The sequence below is a fragment of the Notamacropus eugenii genome, chromosome 6 (assembly GCF_028372415.1).
Source record: "Notamacropus eugenii isolate mMacEug1 chromosome 6, mMacEug1.pri_v2, whole genome shotgun sequence".
Classification (NCBI taxonomy): Eukaryota; Metazoa; Chordata; class Mammalia; order Diprotodontia; family Macropodidae; genus Notamacropus; species Notamacropus eugenii.
The window spans coordinates 358,530,883-358,538,008 of NC_092877.1; the positions used below are offsets into that span (position 1 = coordinate 358,530,883).

General features: G+C 35.5%; 1 pseudogene; it reads right to left on the reverse strand.

Moving 5' to 3' along the window:
* Positions 1–3,009: 3,009 nt before the first annotated feature.
* On the reverse strand, positions 3,010–3,639 carry LOC140511775 (intraflagellar transport-associated protein pseudogene; annotated as a pseudogene).
* Between the last annotated feature and the right edge of the window lie 3,487 nt (positions 3,640–7,126).

Below are 7,126 nucleotides of genomic sequence, written 5' to 3' on the forward strand. Positions count from 1 at the left end.
AGAGGGATGTAGTAAATTGGGAAAGAATTTTTACAGCTAAGCTCGGGGATAAAGGCCTCATTTCTAGAATATATAGAGAAGTGACCCAAATGTATAATCATACAAGTCATTCCCCAATTGATAAATGGTCAAAGGATATGAACATGCAATTTTCAGAGGAAGAAATTAAAGCTCTCTATAATCATATGAAAAAATGCTCTAAATCACTATTGGTTAGAGAGATGCAAATCAAAACAACTCTGAGGTACCACATCACACCTATAAGATTGGCAAACATGACAGAACAAGAAAATGATAAATGCTGGAGAGGATGTGGGAGAGTTGGAACAGTAATTCATTGCTGTTGGAGCTGCGAGCGCATCCAACCATTCTGGAGAGCAATTTGGAACTATGCCCAAAGGGCTACAAAAATGTGCATATCCTTTGACCCAGCAATATCGCTACTAGGACTATATCCCCAAGAGATCATGAAAATGGGAAAGGGTCCCACATGTACAAAAATATTTATAGCAGCACTCTATGTAGTTGCCAAAAACTGGAAGTCAAGGGGATGTCCATCAATTGGGGAATGGCTGAATAAATTATGGTATATGAATGTAATGGAGTACTATTGTGCCATAAGAAATGATGAACAAGAAGACTTCAGAGAGGCCTGGAAGGACTTATATGACCTGATGCTGAGTGAAAGGAGCAGAACCAGGAGAACTTTATGCACAGCAACGACCACAGTGTGTGAGGTTTTTCTGGTAGACTTAGATTTTTGTAATAACACAAGAACTTCTTACAAAAAAAAAAAATCCCAATGGTGGATCTCAAGGCAAAATGCCTTCCACACTCAGAGAGAGAAATATGGAAGTCACTCACTTAATGTAACAGATCATGTTTGTGTATGTGTATGTGTTTGTGTATCATGTTCTGATTTGTTATACGATTTCTTTCATTTATCTTAGTCTGACTACCTAGGATGACTATAGTGAAAATATACTCAATAGGAAAGTATATGTAGAATCTATACAGAACTGTATGCAGTCGTGGGGAGGGAGGGGGGTAGTGGGGAGTAGGTGGGGGGAATAAAATCACGATTGTATGGCAATGATTGTTAAACATTAAAAAATAAAAAATAAAATAAATAGTGGCAGCAGGACCCTCAATTCTATATATCCTGAAAACTCTAGTACATCTTTAAAGATATTTCTCCTTTATAAGAACTCTTGGTAACGTTGTAGAAATATTGTATTGCCAAGTATTGGTTGGTAGCAGCAAGCTGGGAATTAAAGTCTTGCTGAGTAACAAAACCTGAAAGAGATACTAAGGATGCAAAAGTAGTTGAAAATAATCACATGGATAGCTGATATTTGAAAAAGCATAGAATACAAAAAGAAATGAAACTTGGAAAACCAAACCAATAATAGATTTTCAGAGGAAACTAATATAACATAATTGGTGGCATTGAATTCGAGCCAAGGGTATAAAAATGAAGCTTTAAAAAAGAAACAAATTACTTTCGCTCTTCCTAAGAAGATTTCAGTAATTTTGGTCCATGGCTAGGGACCCAAAACCCCCCAAGATCTGAAGTGATTTTATTTAACAATTGACAAAGCCTCATGTAGATTTCTCTTTGAACAAAATCTAGCCTAAATTGAAAGCACATTCCAATTAGATTCATCTTGACTAAAGGGCTAATTTTCTAGATAATCTTCTGCAGAGTCTAAGCAGGATTTATCAAGGATAAACACAAGATTGTTTTGCTTTAATTGTGTAGCACTTTTAAAGATCACTTCTTGTTCACATTTGTGAAAGTCCATCTTTTGAACATCAGTATCCTCTGGATGGTGCTGTTTTCTCTAAGTCATAAAACATTTTAATGTCAATAGAATGGCATCTGCAGGTGAGCTAAGGGACAATGGGGATATGTAGGGTAAATGTTAAGAGGAAGTAATATGTGATCAGTAATAGACTGGTGTGTGAGAAGTGGCAAATAAAAGACCATATTCACAAATATCAGTAAACTAACAAAGCAAGGGATAGTAGTTAGGCTCAATATGGCAACAAAAGGCAAGTTAGCACACTTAATGTCCTATTTTCCAGAAGCAGAAGTTGGGAAAGGTATCTATAAACATAGCCAAAAGCCCATTAACGGGACACCCTTAGAACAATCTTTTCTAGTTTACACATGGTTAGTGGATTGAAAAGTTGCCTAAAATCTGCTTGTCTCAGATTGGTACATTTGTTTAAGGTACTAGGTCATTTTCCCTGGTCACTTTAAAATAATACTAGCCCTAACAACTGTGGATTGATCAGAAACACCTTGGGAGTGGATAGCTATTATTCTGCTATTGTCAGTGTTTCTACATATCTCTGTAATAAGCATGGAGACCTGAGACTTAGAAAGTTAATAAAGTATATCAGGACATTTCACTATATTGTTCATGTGTGTGTGTGTGTGTGTGTGTATGTGTATGTGTGCACTCATTTCTCTTTTATTACTAAAACAAGTAGTGGCTGAATAACCAAACCTGTGTTAGATGAATATTACTATTTATTTTACAAAACCTTATTATGATCATGGATTCAAAGGGACACCAGTAGCTACCTATTCTAAACTCTCATTCTAAAAAAATTAAAGAAACTGATGCCCTTGTAGGTTGAATGATTTCTCTAGTGCCAGAGAAGTAGAGAGAAAAAGAGAATTGGAAGTGGGTAGAATTAGAACCCAGATCCTATGACTATTCAGCCATTCTATAACTCTAGTATGGAGAACAGTTCACCCAGGGGCAGATCAGCTGACCCTTATATTCACCAAATATTTAAAAGGTTCAGATAAAAGTCTTCAGAGCATAGGTCAGATGATCTCTAGAGATTTTTTTGTTTTGTTTTGTTTGTTTTTGTTTTGTTTTTGCTGGTTTGCCTTTTATTTTAAAGTTACTTGATAAGAACAAGAATTCTTCCAAATCACTTCTCTGGCTCTCGGGTCTCTGGGTCAGGCTTCAGTCTGCTTTGGCTAGACGTTTATCTAATCGCTTTGATCTCTGCACTAGAGAACTTTGGGGTTAGCACCACACTGTCATAGTCAAAATCTTCATCAAGGGAGAATGACTCAACTTTATCCCCAGGTACCTCTTGCAAATGCCCGTATGCCAGCTGTTCTTTTGGACAAGTCTTCTGTTCAGGGTAAGAATTTTGGTCAAAAGAAGGAACATAGCCTGAGATAGAGAAATGTACATCCTCTTCTATCTCTCCTGGAAGCAGCAGCAGCTCTTGGCTCAACTTGTAGTCAGTTTCTTCATCCTTGTCAAAATCTTCCAAATCTAGGAAATTGTCTGCCTTCACTTTTCCTGCCCAATTTAGGTCACCTTGAATGGAAATGCCAATTTTCTGGCCTTCATCGATCACTATCTGCTCTTCATCTGGAGGCTGTGCTACGGGAAGGAGAGAAAGGTGCTCATTTCTGATGCACTGAGTGTGTGCATACACAAATGGGGCAAAACTGTTTCCTGATGAGTCTGCTTCAGCCAGTCTGTTCTTGATCACATGATCTTTTGAAAGATGAGTGAAAGTATTCAAAAATTCTTCATATGTCTGCTCATGGCAATTAATAAACTGATCCAGGGCTTGTTCAATTAACTGATCTTCCTCCATGATCCCCAATCATAACAATTTAGCAGACATATCTACTTGAGCAGCCTTTCCATCTTATTTACTTGTCATCTCAGTCACAATTCTGAGGCCCCCTCATGGCTCTGGGTTCCCCGCTCTCAATCCCAGAGGAGTCTGGGCTGCCTTCTCGCAGGGAGGCCAGCGCCATTGGCTGTGCATCTCTTCGATCTCTAGAGTTCTTAAGGAAAGACATAGGCAAGAATGGCCCAGGGTGAGAAGTTATGGGTAAGTTGTTCTGTGTCCCAGGAGAGGGAATACCAACACTATTATCTGTGAGTTACTGCAATCCACTGAGGTGTGGCAAGAAAATTATTCATGTTAAGGACATATTTTCCCTATAGTTATTTTAAATATTTCACAACTTCTACAAGTATTTGTCAAAGGTCTATAACTTGAATTACATTACATTGTGAAATACCGTGAAACAAAAACTTTAGATTTTAAGTTGTTTAACACTCGATTGGTTCCATGTTTTCTAAGCTATGATGCACCTGATGGAATTTCTTGAACACTCCACAGAGGGAAGAAAAGGAATTCCAGGAAACAGAAACTGAGTTACACCTTTGTCCTATGTGTTCTCAGAGCCTGAGCCCATTTTGCCTTCTACATAAACTTGTGAGATAGAGTACTATAAACAATGGGGGATATTTTATACCAATTATACTACATTAGAATTAAATAGAAGGGAGACAGTGCCAAAATTACTGAGGAGTGAAGCACTCAGCCAAGCTTTTCAAAATTCCACTCCAAACAACTCTAAAATGTGTCAAGTACAATTCTGTAGTGGCTTAACTAACACAAGGTCAGATGAAACTGTTCCAATTCAAAACAACTTTGGAGGTCAGCAGAAAAGGTCTGTCTCCACTGGCGGCGGTTGATCCTGTGCAAAGACTGCACAACAAAGTCCAGCAGACGACCTTGGAGACAGTTATATTGATGACAGCAATAGCTTCCTAAGATCTCAAGCCACAGATTGTGTGGAGGGGTAGAACAACTGGTCAGAAGGAGACTGCAGGGGATACTTTGACAGATATAAGGAAATAGTGAAAAGACAGTCAACAGCTTAGTTAAAGAGGTTCAGAGAGACAGACAGGCAGACAGAGACAAAGAGACAGAGAGACAGAGACAAAGAGACAGATAGAAATACTGAAGAAAATAAGATTTTAATAAGTAGAATTGACCACATGGAAAAAGATGGACAAATATTCACTGAGGAAAACAACTCCTTAAAAATTAAAATTGACCAAATAGCAAAAGAGGTACATAAGTGAACTGAAGAAAATAATTCATTAAATTATTTAGATTTGGGTGAGAAAATAATTAGGACTGGGCAAGAGGAAGTTAATGACTACATCAGACATGAAGAAACAATGAAATAAATTCAAAAGAATGAAAAATAGAAGAAAATGTGAAATATCTCATTGGAAAAACAACTGACCTTAAAAATAGACAAGGAAAAGATAAATTGAGAATTATTGTACTACCTGAAAACCGTGATAAAAAGTCTTGACATCAAGAAATTATTGAGACAATTTGTCCTGTTATTCCAGAACCAAAGGATAAAATAGAAAATCAAAGATTCTACTAGTCATCTTCTAAAAAGTTATCCTCAAATAAACACTCTTAGGAATATTATAGTAAAATTCCAGAGCTCTCTGGTCAAGAAAACAATATTATAAATAGCCAGAAAGAAAAAAAAATTATATAAATATTGTATAGTCATAGTCAGGCTCACATAAGAATTAGCAGCGTCTAAGTTAAAGGAGCAGAAGAATTGGAATATTATATCCTAAAAAGCCAAAGAAGCTAAAACAAAAATCCAAAATTATCTTTATAGGAAAGCTGAATAAATAATTGTTCAGGGGATAAAATGGATATGTATTCAAAGAGAGAATTTTCAAGCATTCCTGATTAAAACGCCATAATTCAATAGACAATCTGATTTTAAAATATAAGACTCAAGAGAAGCATAAAAAAGTAAAATTGAAAGAGACATTGTAAGGTTATCAGTAAAGTTCACATTCTTATGTGGGATGATAACACTTGTAACTCCTAAGAACTTGACATTATTAGGATAGTTAGAAACATAGATAGTGGACAAAGGTGTGAGATGAAAATGATAGAATGATTTTAAGGAACAAAATAAAGGAGTAGAAAAGAAGGGTGTATTAGGAGAAGGCAGAGGAAGAACGGAGAAAGTTGTTTCATATAAAAGAGGCAGAAAGAGATAGAAGGGAGCTCAGATAATGGAATTCAGTGGTAAGAAAGGAAGAAGACTTCTGAGTATGAACAGGAAGAGAAAAAGAAAAGGATAAAGAGGAAAAAAGTAGAATGGAAGAAAATACATAGTTAATATTCATAACTGTGAATGTGAATGGGATGAACTCACTCATAAAATGGGAGAAGATAGCTGAATAGATTAAAAATCAGAAACCAACAACACATATTTAAAAAAAAAAAACTCCCTTGAAACAGAGAGACACAGTAAAAATAAGCAATTGAAAGAGAATCTATTATATTTCAACTGAAGTTAAAAAAGAGCAGGAATTATGATTTCAGACAAAGCAGAAGGAAAAATAGACCTAAATAAAAGAGATAAGGAGAAAACCTACATTTTTCTTACAGGAATTTAAACATATCCAACAAATGGCTTTGCATTCAAATTCTTAAAAGTAAAATTAAATAAGTTACAAGAGGAAATAGGGAGCAAATTTACATGAGTAGGAGATCTCAACTTTTCTTCACAAATTTGAAAAATCTAAACATAAAATTGATAACAAAGAACCTAAGGAGATGAATAGAATTTCCAGAAAGTTAGATATGATAAATCTCTGGACAATACTGGATGGAAATAGAGAGGAGTATACCTTTTTATTAGGTGTGCGCAACACTTTTGCAAAAACTGATCAGGTATCAGGGCATAAAAACCTGAGAATCAAATGTAGAAAAGCAGAAATATTAAAGGTATCTTTTCCTACATATAATGCAATAACATTATATTCAGTAAATGACTATGGGAAGGAACATAGATTAAAAAATAATTGGAATCCAAATAATCTAATCTTAAAGAATGAACGGGTTAATGAACAAATCATAGAACCAACCCATAAACTTATTAAAGAGAATGACAACAATGAGACAACATACCAATTATATGGAGAACTGAGCCAAAGAAAAATAAGAGACATTCCTCAGTTGATACATGATCAAAGCATATGATCAGGCATTTTTTAAGAAGAAGAAATAAAAATTATCTATAGTCACATTAACAAAACATTCCAAATTGCTATTGATTTGAGAAATTCAAATTAAAACAATTCTGAGATATCACCTCATACTTAATACATTGGTTGACGTGACAGAATGTTGGAGGGAATGCAGAAAAATAGGGACCTTAACAGACCATTTTAGAGTTGTGAACTAGTACGAACATTCTGGAGATCAATTTGAAACTATGTACAAAGGTGTA